Source organism: Myotis daubentonii, chromosome 6 (genome assembly GCF_963259705.1).
Source record: "Myotis daubentonii chromosome 6, mMyoDau2.1, whole genome shotgun sequence".
NCBI classification, from domain to species: domain Eukaryota; kingdom Metazoa; phylum Chordata; class Mammalia; order Chiroptera; family Vespertilionidae; genus Myotis; species Myotis daubentonii.
This window is the reverse complement of record NC_081845.1, coordinates 93867201-93884795: the sequence shown is the minus strand read 5'-3', so window position 1 is coordinate 93884795 and position 17595 is coordinate 93867201. Positions and strand designations below refer to the sequence as shown.

Sequence of the window (17595 nt, the reverse complement as noted above, 5' to 3'; positions counted from 1 at the left end):
AAAAGAAAATCACTCAATTATCCATTTAAAATGGGTTAATTTATGATATGTCAATTATAATTTAATAAAGGTGCTTTAAAAATAAAGCAAATGTGGTAAAATGTCACTTATACAGGTATTCATTCTACTAGTCTTTCAACTCTTCTATAGTTTTCAAGTTCTTCAAAATAAAAAATTGGGAAACATCCCAGCCAGTGTGGCTCAGTTGGCTGAGTACCATCTCATGCAACAGAAGGTCACCAGTTCGATCCCAGGCCAGGATATATGCTGGTTGCAGGCTTGCCTCCCAGTAAGGGTTGTGCATGAAGCAGCTGATAGATGTTTCTTTCTCTCTCTCTCCCTCTCCCTTTCTCTCTATGAAATCAATAAAAACACTATTTAAAAAAAAAAAGTTGGGTGCTCACTTCAGCAGCACAAATACTACAATTGGAACGATACAGAGAAGATTAGCATGGCCCCTGTGCAAGGATGACACACAAATCTGTGAAGCATTCCATTTAAAAAAATAAATAAATAAGTTGGGGGATAGATCAGAATGAACACTACAACTCCCCCCCCCCACCCCGAAACCCGAATATTAGTGTTTCTAGTTTAGGATTACCTAAAAAAGGCAGAGGACATAGCACAACTCTGAGAGATTTAGGATAAAATTAAAAAAACACCTAGAGCCAATTTTTATCCAAGGATATGATTAACAATTTTTTCTCTATTTAGGTATTATATTGTTCTAATTACCAAGTAACTCATATTCATTAGAAAATTTAGGAATTAAAGTGAAAAAGAAAGAATTAAAGTATAAAAAAGAAATTAAAAACCAACAGTAATACCATCAGCCAGAGATAGCCATTTATAATTTGCTCTTTATCATTCAGGTAAAAGCAGATCCATTTTGGTGAAGGAAAGCTATCTGTATATAGTTATTATCATAACTTGATCAATTACTCAACTGGCCCCTGGCCAGGTAGCACAGCTGGTTAGAGCATCATCCCAATAGCCAAGGTTGCAAGTTTGATCCCCAGTCATGGCACATACAAGAAGCAACCCATGAATGAATAAATAAGTGGAACAACAAATCAATGTGCCCCTCCCACCTTATCTCTCTCCCTTTTCCTCTCTCTAAAAAAAGTAAAAATATCAAAACAATCACATAAATCATACTAAGAATACAAAGGCAGGATAAAAAAATTTTATGCAAATCCAATGCTTTCAGCTTCAAATTAAAAACTGCATCATTGGTCTCAGCTCTCTCCCCAAATACTCCTAAAATTATATCGGCTGAATGAATGTTTGTGTGTCCCCCCAAAAGTGCTGAAATCCTAAGCCCCAATTGGTGGTATTAGAGATAGGGCCTTTGGAGGTGATCAGGTCATGAGGGTGGAGCCCTCATGAATGGGATCAGTGTCCTTATAAAGGACACGACAGAGAGCTCCCTCAACCCTTCCACCATGTGGGATTACAGGGAGAAGTAGGCCATCTATTATTAATCAGGAATTGAGCCCTCACCAGACATCAAATCTGCTGGCACCTTAATTTTGGACTTCCCAGTCTCCAGATCTGTGAGAAGTACTTCTATTGTTTGTAAGCCATACAATCTATGGTATTTTTGTTACAGCAGCTCAAATGGGCTAAAATAAATTTTTTTAAAATTTATAAATTCACGAGGACAAAGTAAACAAGTGAGGAAGCAACATTTGGGGCTCTGTAAAGGAGACAAGTGATAAGTAACTTAGCCAACCAGAACAAGCTGAATCCTCTTCAGCCAACAGTGGGGAAAAGTAAAATAATAACCTAAATTAAAATGAGGATCTCCAAAATGTTCAGGAATTAATGAAGATAGGGATAAAAATTGGAGAGGTTATGCCTTTGCCAACCCAACAGTTAGACCTCAGATCCCCTAATACAGTGCTCTCAACCTTCTGGCCCTTTAAATACACTTCCTCATGTGGTGACCCAACCATGAAATTATTTTCGTTACTACTTCATACCTGTAATGTTGCTACTGTTATGAATCGTAATGTAAATATCTGATATGCAGGATGGTCTTAGACGACCCCTGTGAAAGGGTTGTTCGACCGCCAAAGGGGTCGCAACCCACAGGTTGAGAACCACTGCCCTAATATAATCTAAACACTGCAGGGCCTGGTGACTGCCCCACCCGGGAGGAAATGAGTGGGGCTGTTAAAACCTCAGTTAACAAACCCTATAGTCAGGCTCACAGCTTCCAATCCATTTCTTGTGTCCTCCTCTTAAAACAGGAGTAGGGAGCAAAGAACCACCATATATTTAAGGTAAAGCATCTAACATGAAAGAAATAGATCAAACAAACAGAAATGCAACTTGAAGAATACTGAAGAGATCTCCCTGAAAACTGAGCAAAAAATGTCAAATGGTGAAAAGAGAAAAGAAAGAGGACCAGTCCAGAAGGTCCAATATCTGAAAAATGGGAGGTCTAAGAAAAGAGAACAGAGAAAATGAAGGGAGGAGGCCAAAGGATTAATTTGAGAAAAAATCAAGAACAAGAGGGCAGTTTCCAGACTGAAAGGGCTCCCCAAAGCTGAGCACAATGTTGAACATACAGGCTTAAATTCATCAGCATCAAATTTACGGGCTCTAGGGACACAGTAATGTTACCAAAAGCTTCCAGAGAGGGGAAAAACAGGACTTATTGAAAGAACAAAGAATCAGAACAGCATCACATTTCAACATTTCCACTAGGAGGGGAAAAAAAGACAAAGGATCAGTACCTTCAAAATCCTGAAAAACGTATTTCGAACCTTGAAATTGCTACCTAACCAAACCTGGGATATCAACTAAGCATTATAATAAAATATAGTTTCAGAATACAAAAGTCTCAAATTTTATCTCCTCTGTACTATCATGAAAATTTTAAAAGTAGGGTCCAGGAAACAGAGGTTCCAACAAAGAGGGGAGAGTGTGAAAAAAATCCCAGGTGTCCACAGATCTACAGCACAACCAGTCCAGATCAGAGTAGGTCAGATGCTCTGGAAGAGACTTCTTCACAAAGATGAAACTGAGAGAACACCTAAAGTACCTGCACCCTATTAAGAGATTCAAAATTGGTAAGGAGTTTGAGAATAACTGGTAAAAAATATATGAGATTGAGCAAACCAAAAATCAAGATAATTATTATGCTGGGGGCAGCAAAAGACTGTGCACAAAAGGAAAATAAATTCAAATACACTAATGGCTCAACTGTTTTTAAAACATTTAAGTAGTTAAAGCAGCTATGGCCGGTTTGGCTCAGTGGATAGAGCACTGGCCTGCAGAGTGAAGGTCCCCCGAGTTCGATTCCAGTCAAGGGCATGTACCTTGGTTGCAGGCTCCTCCCCTGGTCAGGGCTCTTGCAGGAAGCAACCAATCAATGTGTTTCTCTCTGTCTTTCCCTCTCCCTCCCACTCTCCCTAAAAGTTAATGGAAAAATATCCTCGGGTGAGGAAATAAATAGGTAGGTAGGTAGGTAGGTAGGTAGACAGACAAATAGATAGATAAAACAATATAAACACTGAAAACTAGATAGATAGATGATAGATAACCAAGTTACAAATAATTAAAATGGGAGATGGGTGAGTGAAACTAACAATTACCAAGTGCCAGGCACAGCTCTAAATCTTTTACATACGTTAATTTATCTAATCCTCAGATAAACACTGATACTGCCCTTATATATTAGGAAACCGAGGCATGGAGAGCGTAAATAACTTTCCAAAGGTCACACAAATAGTAATAACAGAAGCTCTGAACTTTGCTCTTCACCACCACATTGGCTCACCTAGAACAAAATCCTCATTGCACTGTGGAAAGTCAACAGATAATAATTAAAACTGAGGGGTAAAAATCAATAGAGAGGTAAAAACTCAAAAATCAGTTAAAAGAACTGAAATATATTGCCTCTGGACAGTGAGATAAGGAAAAGGGGGTCTAGAATTCCTGTTCCTTTTAACAAGCCTACACTACTTTACTCTTTAAACTATGTGCACGTATAACATGGGTAAAATGAAAATTAAATAAGAAGAAAATGTACTTCACTTTAAAATCACTTTTTCAGTAAATATTAAAACTCTTACTTTAACTATAGAAAACCACACATACATACCAATACAACAGAAAAAAAAAGTGCAAAAGGAAGCCCAAATGTGTGTGTGTATACACACAGTAAACCAAAAAGCAAAATAATTATTACCCTTGGGGCAGCAAAGAGTTGTGCAGAAAAGGAAAATGAATCCAAGTACACTAATGGCTCAAGGGTCAATAAACATTTAAATGGTTAAAACAACATAAACACTGAAAACTTACTTAACCAAATTACAAATAATTAAAATGAGAGATGGGTGAATGAAACTAACAATTACTATGTGCTAGGCCAGCTCTAAATCTTTATACCTGGTATATGCATTTGACACATGATAAAGAGAGCAATATCAAATCATTGGGAAATCCAAATTTCTCAATAAATGAGGGAAAACTGACTAATCATCAAGAAAACATGTTAGATATTGACCTCCAACCACACTGCCAAATACATTTGTTATATAAAAGATTTATATGTAAATTATGCAATCATAAAAATAACTGAGGTGAATAATTATATAATAATTAGGTGAAGAAGAATTTGTACTCATGAAACCAAAAGCAGAAATTAAAAAGGAAAAGATTGCTAGATTCAACTTCTTAATAATTCACAAAAAAGTGCCCCTAGTTAAAAACATTATAAGCCAAGTGAAAAGACAAACTGACAGAAAGGCAAACATTTAATAAGAAGCTATTTTCCTTAATATTCAAAGAGCTTGTACAAACCAATGAGAAAAAAGAATAACAATCCAATAGAAGTAGAGAGGAAACACACAAGTTACAGAAAATTACAAATGGCCTCAGTAAAGCTGGGGGAAAAATACAAATGATCAAAAAAGATATGGAAAGAAATCCAACCTCGCATATAATTAAAGCAACACAAACATAAATTTTTTTAGAGTTTATAATGTATTCTTTAATTTGTTCTTTTTGTTGTTGTTGTTAATCCTCATCCAAGGATATTTTCCAATGATTTTTAGAGAGTGGAAGAGAAGGGGACAACATTTGCAAGTGAGCAAGAAACACATCAATGTGAGAGAGACACATCTATTTGTGAGAGAGACACATCTATTGATTGTCTCCCCCACACGCCCCACCAGGGCTGAGGATCAGAACCTGCAACCCAGACACATGCCCTTGACCAGGAATTAAACCCAAGACCATTCGGTGTGCGGGCCAATGCTCTAACCACTTAGTGTAACAGCCAGGGCTAATTTGTTCTTTATAATGAGTATTTGTTCTGATTTCTCTTTCACTTTTTAATTGATTTTAAAGACAGGGAGGAAGGGAAACACAGGGATTTAAGTACTATATCTAAACTTTTCACGAGAAACATATATTACTTTTATGACTATATATCCAAATAAAATTTTAAAAAATTAAAATACAAATAAGAAACTGGAAAAATATGTGCAAAATATAATTTACTAATACCAATTTTAAAAAATGACAAAGATGCCAAAAAACAAAAACAAAACCAAGGACATTTTTACAGGTATAAAAAGCTACTACATAGAATAACATCCAAAAAGGTATACAAGAAATTAATAGTGGTTACTGTCTCTGGCAAGACACAGTCTAGAATAGGAAAAATACTTATTTACTTTTCATGGAAAAATGGTACTGTTTGGGTAATCATTTTTTAATAATGACTTTTTTAAATATATGTAAAATAATATTCAGCAATAAAATAGAATTTCCTTATGTGATGAATGCTACAACATGGATGAACCTTGAAACATTATGCTAAGGAAAAGGAGCCAGTCATAAAGGCCACATGCTGTATGTTTACGTACGTTTATATGAAATATCCAGAAAGGAAAATCCAAAGAGACAGAAAACAGAATGATGGTTGCCTGTAGCTGGGAATGAGTGTTGGGGCTGAACACAAACTGGCATAAGGATCTTGCTAGTGTGATAGAAATATTCTGAAACTAGATTGTAATGATGGTTGTACAAATCTATACATTTACAAAAATTACTGAATTCGACACTTAAAATTGGTGAATTTTATGATATGTAAATTATATCTCAATAAAGCTGTTATACTTTAAAAGGTAAAACAAGTAGTCACCACATAACTGGAATTTGGTTTAAAACACTGGTGGGGGGAAAAAAAAGCCAAAATATTGCACTAGCTGGTTTGGCTCAGTGGATAGAATGTAGGCCTACAGACTGAAGAGTCCTGAGTTCGATTCTTGTCAAGGTCACATGCCCAGGTTGTGGGCTCAGTCCCCAGTGAGGGCATGCAGGAGGCAGCCAATCAATGATTCTCTCTAATCATTGGTGTTTCTATCTCTCTCCCTCTCCATTCTTAATCTCTGAAATCAATAAAAATATTTTTAAAGATCAGAGCAGAAATAAGTGACATGGAGACTAAAAGAAAACAATACAAAAGGCCTGGCTGGTGTGGCTCAGTGGTTGAGCATTGACAAACAACCCAATTTAAAAATGGGCAGAAGACCTGAATAGACACTTCTCCAAAGAGGATATACAAATGCACAAGAGATATATGAAAAAACTAGAGGCCTGGTACATGAAATTTGTGCACTGGTAGGGTCCCTAGGCCTGGCCAGTGACCAGGACTGATCGGGGACTCGCTTCCCCAGCTGCCGGCTGCCAGCCAGGGCCTTCCTTCGTCCCACACCACTCCCTGGTGGTCAGCACATGTCATAGCGAGCGATTGAACCCCAGTCTCCCAAACTCCTGAGGGGACAATTTGCATAATAGGTTTTTATATATATACTAGGGGCCCGGTGCACGAAATTCGTGCACTGGGTGTGTGTGTGGGGGGGGAGTGTCCCTCAGCCCAGCCTGCCCCCTCTCAAATACTGGGAGCCCTCAGGCGTTGACCCCCATCACCCTCCAATTGCAGGATCGGCCCCTTGCCCAGGCCTGACGCCTCTGGCTGAGGCGTCCGGCCCGGGCAGCGGGGACCCACAGCTGCAGCGGCCCCGCGATCGTGGGCTTCGCTTTAGGCCCAGGCAAGGGACCCCTAGCTCCCGGGACTGCCAGCTTCGACCGTGCCCAGCTCCCATCGCTGGCTCCACCCCTACTTCCTGCTATCACTGGCCAGGGCGGCAAAGGCACCTGATTCTCCGATCATGGCTGGGGGGCAGGGCAAAGGCGGCCCCAGGGCCGCCTTTGCCCTGCCCCCCAGCTCTTAGCTCCCCCCTGGGTTTCCGATCACTGTCAGTGGCAGGGGGCTTCTTCCTGCTTTCCCTTTCGCCTCCCTGCATTGTGCCTGTATATGCAAATTAACCGCCATCTTGTTGGCAGTTAACTGCCAATCTTAGTTGGCAGTTAATTTGCATATAGCCCTGATTAGCCAATGAAAAGGGTAGCTCGTACGCCAATTACCATTTTTCTCTTTTATTAGTGTTGACTAGAAGCCCAGTGCATGAAATTCGTGCATGGGGGGTGGGGGGCGTCCCTCAGCCCAGCCTGCACCCTCTCCAATCTGGAACCCCTAGAAAGATGTCCGACTGCCCATTTAGGCCTGATCCCACCGGGCCTAAACGAGCAGTCAGACATCCCTCTCACAATCGAGAACTGCTGGCTCCCAACTGCTTGCCTGCCTGCCTGTTACCCCTAACTGCTTCTGCCTGCCAGCCTGGTCACCCCCTAACCACTCCCCTGCCAGCCTGATCAATGCTTAACTGCTCCCTTGCCAGCCCGATTGCCCCCAACTGCCCTCCCCTGCAGGCCTGGTTGCCCCCCAACTGCCCTCTCCTGCAGGCCTGGTTGCCCCCCAACTGCCTTCTCCTGCAGGCCCGGGTCCCCCCCAACTGCTTTCCCCAGCAGGCCTGGTCACTCCCAACTGCCCTCCTCTACCGGCCCAGTCACCCCTAACTGTCCTCCCCTGCAGGCCTGATCACACCCAACTGCCCTCCCCTGCTGGCCTGATCACCCACAACTGCCCTCCCCTGCTGGCCATTTTGTGGCGGCCATCTTGTGTGTTGGACTGATGGTCAATTTGCGTATTACCTCTTTATTATATAGGATAGATGCTCAATGTCGCTAATCATCATAAAGATGAAAATTAAAACTACAATGAAGTACCACCTCACACTTGCCGGAATGGTTACCATCAATAAATCAGCAAACAATAGGTTCTAGCAAGAATGTGGAAAAAAAGGAACCCTAGTACACTTTTTGTGGGAATGTTGACTGGTACAACCACTATAGAAAACAGTGTGGAGCTTCCTCAAAAAAATTAATAATGCCATTTGATCCAGTGATCCCACTTTTAGGACTATATCTTAAGAAGAATGAAACACTAATCAGAAAGAATATATGCACCCCTATATTCATAGCAGTTTTATATACAACTAGAGGCCCAGCACGCAAAATCGCACATGGTAGCCCGCCACTGCTGGCTGCCCGGCCCACCTGCCCACCCGCCCACAGGCCCACCCACCTGCCCGCCACTGCTTGCCGCTGCCGCTCACCACGTTCACCACCCCACTGTGCTCACCGCCTGCCTGCCCGCCACTGCTTGCTGCGTTCTCCGCCCTGTCCACCTGCCGCCCACCTTGCTGCGATCAGAGCCTGTGGGCCATGGGGGAGAGACCGAGAGGTGCTCAATGCACCTCATGGCAACTGGTCAAGCAGTCGTTCCGGTCGTGATTCTTATGACCTCTGGCCTTTTTTTTAAAAAATGTATTTTTATTGATTTCAGAGAGGAAAGGAGAGGGAGAGAAATAGAAACATGATGAGAGAGAACCACTGATCGGCTGCCTCCTGCACGCCCCCTACTGGGATCAAGCCCGCAACCTGGGCATGTGCTCTTGACCGTAATCAATCCCAGGACCCTTCAGTCCGCAGGCCGAGGCTCTATCCACTGAACCTAACCAGGTAGGGCTGACCTCTGGCCTTTTATTATATAGGATAGTTAAGATCTGGAAACAACCCAGGTTGAGTCAATAAAAAAGCTGTGGTACAGCCTGGCCGGCATTGCTCAGTGGTTGCGGGTTTACCTATGAACCAGGAGACCATGATTCCATTTACAGTCAAGGCACATGCCCAGGTTGTGGGCTCAATCCTCAGTGTGGGGCATGCAGGAGGCAGCTGATCAATGATTCTCTCTCATCGTTGATGTTTGTCTCTCTATCTCTTTTGCATGCTCTCTTCCTTCCTCTCTGAAATCAATATATTTTTTTAAAAGCTGTGGTACATTATACATGGAATACTATACAGCTATAAAGAAGAAAGATCTCTTACTCTTTGAAATAACATGGCCCTAGCCAGTTTGGCTCAGTGGATAGAGCATTGGATTGTAGACTGAAAGGTGCCAGGTTTGATTCGTCAAGGGTACATGCCTGGGTTGCGAGCTCAATCCCCAGTAGGGGGTGTGCAGGAGATAGCGGATCAATGATTCTCTCTCATCATTGATATTTCTATCTCCCTCTCCCTTTCTTTCTGAAATCAATAAAAATATATTTAGAAAAAAGAAACAACATAAAGGACCCTGCAAAGTATTATGCTAAGTGAAATAAGCCAGTCAGAGAAAGACAAATATCACATGTGGAATCTCATGAACAAAATAAACTGACAAAATAGATCCAGAGACATGGAAGCATGCAACAGAAAGAAGATTCTCACAGGGAAGGAGGACAGGGGTGGGAAGGGATCAACCAAGTAACTTATATGCATATATGCAAAACCCATGGCCTGGCAGGCACGGCTCAGTGGCTGAGCATCAACCTATGAACCAAGAGGCTGTGGCTCAATTTCCGGTAAGGGCACATGCCTGGGTTTCGGACTCAATCCCCAGTGCAGGGCGTGCAGGAGGCAGCCAATCAATGATTCTCTCCCATCATTGATGTTTCTATCTCTCTCTCCAGTTCCCTTCCTCTATGAAATCAATAAAAATTTAAAAAAATAAATAAATAAAACACAGACACAGACAATAGTGCGGTGAAGGCCTAAGGAGGAAGAGGGAGTGGGGAGGAGAAGGTCAATGGAAGAAAAAAGGAGACATCTGAAAAAAAGAAAAAAGAAAAAAGGGGACATCTGTAATACTTTTAACAAAATAAATTTAAAAAATAAATAAAATTACTCATTAGAATAACAAAATTATTAACTAAAAAAGATCACATTTTTTACCTGCAAACTAAAAATTTTTTAATTATAATATGATGCACCGATGAGGTAATTAAATAATTAGTCACTCATACAGTAGTGGCAGTAATACAAATTAGTTCACATTTATGGAGGACACAATTTCACAATCAAGTATTAAGAGCATCAAGTCATGTTTATATTTAGCCCAACAATCTAATTCTAGGAATAAATCCTAAAGAAATAATTAATGATGCAAGCAAAGATTTAGCTACAATGATGTTCAGTACTGAGTTTATATTATCAAAATGCTACAAACAACCTAGAACAAGAAAAGGGGGTTATTAAATTTTTCTATAGCCCTGTAATGGAATAGTGTAAAGCCTTTAAAAGTAAAAGTGTAGGAGAGAAACCAAGATGGCAGCATAGGTAAACACCTGAAATTGCTGCCTCGCACAACCACTTCAAAACTACAACTAAAGACAAAACAGACATCACCCAGAACCACAGGAAGGCTGGCTGAGTGGAAATTCTACAGCTAGAAGGAAAGAGAAAAGCACACTGAGACTCAGAAGGTGCGGAAGTAAAGTGCAGAGGTACTGAGGTGTGCGTGGAAAGGGCTGGCAACGGAGGACGCCAGTGTCTTTTTCAATCGGAAGGGAGTCTCAAGGTCCCGACAGACCTGACTCCAGTTCCGGGTGAGTCTCTGGGGACCCAGACTCACACGGGGAGAAACTGGGCTCTCTGGCAGTGGGCGGAACTTGAGGGCAGCTTTCTCAGAGGTGTTTGCAGCGATTACCGCAGGACACTGAGATGCGGGGCCTCTTAGGGCAGGACTGAGGACCAGCCATAGCTGTTTGCTCCACCCTGTTGATTCCCTGAGACCCCGCCCCACCCAAGCTGCGGCAGAGGCTTCTGAAAATGAATGGGCTGGCCCTTGGAGATCTAAAATTGCCTAGCAAGCTGCAGCTGGGTCAGAAAGAACCAGAACATCCAAGGGAGGGCTCAGGGCCCCACAGCAGCTTGCACTGCTTCACAGCTAGGCCTCGTCTGGGCACCTCCAGACCCCAAACAAGGAGGAGTCTGCAGATCTCTGTAGCTCCTGCTGGGTAGCCTCGGGCGGAGGCTGAATTGGCACCTCCTTGGGGACCCAGGGGCCCGTGTGCCTAGTGGTCAGAGTGGGTCCGTCCAGATTGCAACTCCTCAGATCCATAAGGGACACACTCAGGGGGCAGACTCAGTGAGCACCAAAGCCCCACTGAAGCAAGTCTTGCCCCAGAAGGGTGTCTCCATCACAGAAATTCTCCCACTGTAGAAACAGCTGATTCTCACAGCCAATTGGCCTGGTGGTCAATTCCTCCCAGTGATACCTACAACAATCAAGGCTTAACTACAACAAGACTGTGCACAAAGCCCACAAAGGGGTGCGCCAAGAGTGTCCACCTCAGGTAATTGCGGGTGGAGGCTGAGCCACTGGGTCCTATAAGACACCTAGCACAGAAAGCCACTCTATCAACACAGGTAAGCATAAAAAATGCGGAGACAAAGAAACAGGTCACAAATGACAGCAATGGAGGAAAGCAAACTACTGGATATAGAGTTCAAAACCATGGTTATAAGGTTTTTCAAGAATTTTCTAGAAACTGCCGATAAATTTAGTGAGACCCTCGAGGATATGAAAAAGGACCAACTAGAAATTAAGCATACACTGACTGAAATAAAGAATAATATACAGAGATCCAAAAGCAGACAAGAGGATCCCAAGAATCAAGTCAAAGATTTGAAATATGAAGAAGCAAAAAATACCCAACCAGAAAAGCAAAATGAAAAAAGAATCCAAAAATATGAAGATAGTGTAAGAAGCCTCTGGGACAGCTTCAAGCATACCAAGATCCGAATTATAGGGGTGCCAGAAGAAGAGAGAGGGCAAGATATTGAAAATCTATTTGAAGAAATAATGACAGAAAACTTCCCCTACCTGATGAAAGAAATAGACTTACAAGTCCAGGAAGCGCAGTGAACCCCAAACAAAAGGAATCCAAAGAGGACCACACCAAGATAGATCATAATTAAAATGCCAAGAGCAAAAGACAAAGAGAGAATCTTAAAAGCAGCAAGAGAATAAAGTCAGATACCTACAAGGGAGTACCCATACGGTTGTCAGCTGATTTCTCAACAGAAACTATGCAGGCCAGAAGGGAGTGGCAAGAAATATTCAAAGTGATGAATAGCAAGAACCTACAACCAAGATTACTTTATCCAGCAAAGCTATCATTCAGAACTGAAGGTCAGATAAAGAGCTTCACTGATAAGAAAAAGCTAAAGGAGTTCTTCACCACCAAACCAGTATTATATGAAATACTGAAAGGTATTCAAGAAGAGGAGGAAGAAGAAAAAAGGTAAAGATAAAAATTATGAACAACAATTACATTATCTATCAATAAGTGAATCTAAAAATCAAGTGAATAAAAAATCTGATGAACAGAGTAAACTGGTGAGTATAATAGAATCAGGGGCACAGAAAGGGAGTGGAGTGACAATTCTCGGGGGGGGGGGGAGGTGTGTGGGGCGTGGGGGAAGAGACTGGACAAAAATCGTACACCTATGGATAAGGACAGTGGGGGGGTAAGGGCAGAGGGTGGGGTGGCAACTGGGTGGAGGAGAGTTATGGGGGGGAAAAAGAGGAACAACTGTAATAATCTGAACAATAAAGATTTAATTTTTTAAAAAAAGTAAGAGTGTAAAGTCATATTTATTAAGAATGGGAAAATGATCATAAGAGATTAAGTGAAAACAGATTATTAACAGTGTGTACTGGTATACTGAAGAGTGTCCCCCAAAATTCACATCCACCCAAACCTCAGAACATACCTTATTTGGAAACAGTCTTTGCAGATGTAATTAGTAATGAGGTCATACTAGATTAGGTTGGACCCTAAATCCAGCTGACTGGTGTCCTTTGAAGGAGTAGGAGATTTGGAGACACACAAAGGAAGAAGGAAGGCCATGTGGCTTCGGAGGCAGAGATTATGAACTATGCAGCTACAAGCCATGGGACACCAAGAAATGCCAGGAGCCATAGAAGCTAGGAGGTAATTTAGGTTTCTTCCCTAGGTCCTTCAGAGGCAGCATGACCTGCTGATGCCTTGATCTCAAATTTCTAGCCTCCAGAACTGTAAGAAAATAAATTTCTGTTTCATGCCACCCAGTTTGCCAATTTGTTGGAATTTGTTATGGCAGCCCTAGAAACCAGTGTGTAGCACACACACAATAGTTTAAGATAATAGGTTTAAAGGTTAAAATTGTTTCTCTCTCAGTCCTGTGAGTATGATTTATTTATTTTTTCTTTTTGCGTATTGGCACTTTTAACTTAACCATTTTATCATGACAGTTTTATTATGATATAAATCCTTTTATAGATATTTTTAAATTTGAAAAAATGTAAAAAGGCACTCATTCCAGTTACAGTTATATGCAAACCCTATCATTCAGTCAGTTATTCCCATTCTTTCAAAGCCTGTTATCAACGTATTAGAAAAAATAAAAAGCAAAATTTCTTTTTCAAAATAAATGATAATGACAAAGCATTTCATAAGGGCATCTTGTATCATTTAATCAATCATTAATAGGCTCTTGCTCCACAATAGGCTGTGAATCACTCTGACCTCAAGTATAATAATTTAAGTGTGAACCCTCAGAAACACTTGATAGACCTACAGCTCAAACATCGTAAGAAAACACAACTGTTCATTTTTTAAAAGAGTCTTAGTCAATTCAGTGGGGATGCATTCCATATTTGGAATAAACTGTCACCCCTGCCCCCAAGATATATATTAACTTTGGGAAATCATTAGAAAAACCACTTACAATATTAATTACCCTTCCAACAAGTGAAAAATTAGTTTCATCTGCACAAGAAATTTAATAAGAATTACATCTCTTCAGTGAATTTTAGTCTTGTTGTATTTCAACTTACCTGACAATATCTCTAGTAAGTAAATTCAGATGAGCTAATTACTAGATAGCTTACTTAACACACTTTGCTCTTAACACAGCAAAACAAAGTTTTAATAATTATATGTAATTACTGGATGACAGCCTGTTGTTTAATACAGTGAAGAAATTCTACTGTATTTGAACAGATCAAAGTCCACCTCTACCATTAAAAAGCATCTATTTGATCAGGATATCTAAGTACCTTGACAACTAATTTCCCTTCCTACTGAAGCAAAGGACGTACAAGGACCATGGTGCCCACTACTCTGAACAGAAAAAAAACTTAACTCAAATTGCAATACCATTGTTGTTAAAATTTTCTGTGCATATATACATATGCACAGAAAAATCTCTATGTATGTGTGTATGTGTGTGTGTGTGTACATATCTACATAGAATTCTACAGACATGGAAATTCTCTACAAGGTACAAAAGAAATAGTGGTGGCTGTATCTGGAAAGGAGAGAGGATTTTTGCTTTTCACTTTTTATCTAAAGACTACAAATTGGTGGCCCAAGGACCATATCCTACCTACATGTATGCTTCATTTGGCCCACATAGTTTTTTTAAATATTTAAATTAGTTGTCAAAATAAGGAAATTTCCCATGACAATCTGAATTTCTGACTCTTGGGTGGGGGTGGGGGGAATATGTAAGAACACTGGGCCCCCATTCCAGCATGGCAGCATTTGACATAAGGCAAGGATCGGGTATCCTCTTTAAAAAAGGCAAGTGCTTTCAGCTCACACACACTTCAATTATTGGTGTTCCCCACCTGGCAACTACAGGCATTTTATTTTATTTTTTATTGTTTTATTTTTAATATATTTTTTATTTATTTCAGAGAGGAAGGGAGAGGGAGAGAGAGATAGAAACATCAATGGTGAAAGAGCATCATTGATGGACCGCCTTTCCTGCACAGTCTCTACTGGGGATTAAGCCCGCAACCCGGGCATGTGCCCTTGACGGGAATCGAGCCTGGGACCCTTCAGTCTGCAGGCCAACGCTCTATCCACTGAGCCAAACCAGCTAGAGCAACTATAGACATTTTAGTTTGCAACCCCTTTTTAGAACCTTCTAAACTATTTAAACTTATTATGTGCTTATATTACTCTTTAAAGTTTTTCCTCAATGAAAAACACAGGCAAAGACAAAGAGAACTTTAGAGAGTTTGCAAAATATTATTCTCCATTCATATCTAAATACCTAATTTATCTGAATAAATTTTCTCATAAACTGACTTACAAAGAATATTCAATACAAGAAAATATGCCTGGAAAGATAGGTACATAAGCTGGGGCCAATCTTTAGAGGACTCAAATTGCTCCCAGAAATAATATTCTTATTGTTAATTAAATATTAATTTCCTTTCAAGTCATGTAGAAACTATTTAAATCTCATGCTCAAACTTACAAACAAAAAAGCCTGAAAAGGAGCTTAGTTTGTAGGACTTTGTTTCTTTTAACAGCACTATACTTCAACATTTCCGTTAAAACGAAGCCTTTACTCCCATGTCTTCATTCATGACTTCAAGAAATATTTGCTGAGCATCTACTATATACAAAGCATTGTATCAGATGTTTAGGGAGAAGGCTGTTAAGGGATATGTATTGCATATGATGTTACAAAAAGCAATAGTATTTCATGAGACATAAAGAGAGAAAAGAGCAGCATTCTAGATAAAAGAAAAAAGTTTTGAATTGGGAAAGCAAAAGTATATACTGGGAAATGAGCAGCAGACCAGTTTGAATGGGGCACAAAAAAGGAGTTCAGCACAACGACATGACAGAAAGATAGAGGCAGATAAGTTGGAATCAATCTTTGGAGGACTCTGAATGTCAAGCTAAAGCTCTCTGCTCTCTCTCTGGTACACACACTGTTAAAGACTGCTGAGAAAAGAAGGGCCCAGATCAAAGCTGTGACTTAGAAAGATTGATCTGGTAGTAATATGCCCATAAAATGGACTAGAAGCAAAAAAGCCCAGTGCAGAAAACCAATATGAAACTATTCCTATGTTACCCTGTTTGAGTAGTAACACAACCTACAAACTTAAGTGGTGGCAAAAAGAATGGAAAAAAGAAACAGTTGGGAGGTGCACTGCAGAGTGGAAATGAACTGGGTTTGGCAAATGATCTGGGGTGTCCAGGAAAAAGAGGGCATTGGAAATAACTCAGTTCAAGCCTAGGGCTTGAGGGAACATTGGAGCTATTAAGAGAACAGGGAAAAGTCAGAAGAAAAGCTGGTTGGGGATGGGTAGGAGGATAAACTGACCTTTTAAACACATTTAGTTTGGGGTGCCCCCCATTAGTCAATCTGCACTCTTTTCTGGCCCAATTTTTAGTGACAGCTAAAGAGAGTAAAATATACATATAATACAAATAAAGAATATTTTTAATGTAGAGTCAATGAGAAGCCTGTCCCAGAGCATATAACATGACAAAAATTAAACTCTACAGAATGAAGTTAAACTCCTACCTCACAAGATATACAAAAATTAACTCAAAATGAATCAATGACCTAAATATAAGAAAGCCATTAAACTCTTAGTGTAAAACATAGGTAAATCTTCATAACTTTGGATTGGCAATGGATTATTAGATATAATAAATACCAAAAGCACAAGCAACAACAAAAAATTAGATAAATTGGACCTCATCAAAATTAAAAATATTTGTGTATTAAAAGACATTACCAAGAAAATGAAAGACACCTATTGAATGGGAGAAAATATCTGCAAATCACATATAAGAGTCTAGTACATAGAATGTATTAAAAAAAAAACTCTTAGAACAAAAAGACAATCCAGTTTTTAAAAAAGCAACGGACTTAAATAGACATTCTTCAAAGAAATATATAAATGTCAGACTGGCTATCATCAACAAATCAACAAATGACAAGTGCTGGAGAGGATGTGGAGAAAAAGGAACACTTGTGCACTGCTGGTGGGAATGCAGACTGGTGCAGTCACTATGGAAGACAGTATGGAGTTTCCTCAAAAAACTACAAATGGAACTCCCATTTGACCCTGTGATCCATCCCACTTCTAGGAATATATCCCAAGAAACCAGAAACACCAATCAGAAAGGATATATGCACCCCTATGTTCATAGCAGCACAATTCACCATAGCTAAGATCTGGAAACAGCCTAAGTGCCCATCAGTAGATGAATGGATTAGAAAACTGTGGTACATCTACACGATGGAATACTATGCTGCTGTAAAAAGGAAGGAACTCTTACCATTTGCAACGGCATGGATGGAACTGGAGAGCATTATGCTAAGTGAAATAAGCCAGTCAATGAAGGAAAAGTACCACATGATCTCACTCATTCATGGATAATAGAGACCATTATAAACTTTTGAACAATAATAGATAGAGGCAGAGCTGCCTCGAACAGATTGTCAAACTGCAGCGGGAAGGCCGGGGAGGGTTGGGGGGCAGGAGGG

General features: G+C 40.4%; 1 protein-coding gene and 1 non-coding gene across 2 annotated transcripts in view; one reads left to right on the top strand and one right to left on the bottom strand.

The window, feature by feature from the left end:
* Positions 1-17595, bottom strand: part of ILRUN (inflammation and lipid regulator with UBA-like and NBR1-like domains) — a 104898-nt gene that overhangs the window by 77140 nt on the left and 10163 nt on the right. The gene's annotated exons all lie outside the window — the stretch shown is intronic.
* On the top strand, positions 397-503 carry LOC132237739 (U6 spliceosomal RNA). The gene has a single exon (XR_009453583.1). It is a non-coding gene; the product is annotated as a U6 spliceosomal RNA (small nuclear RNA).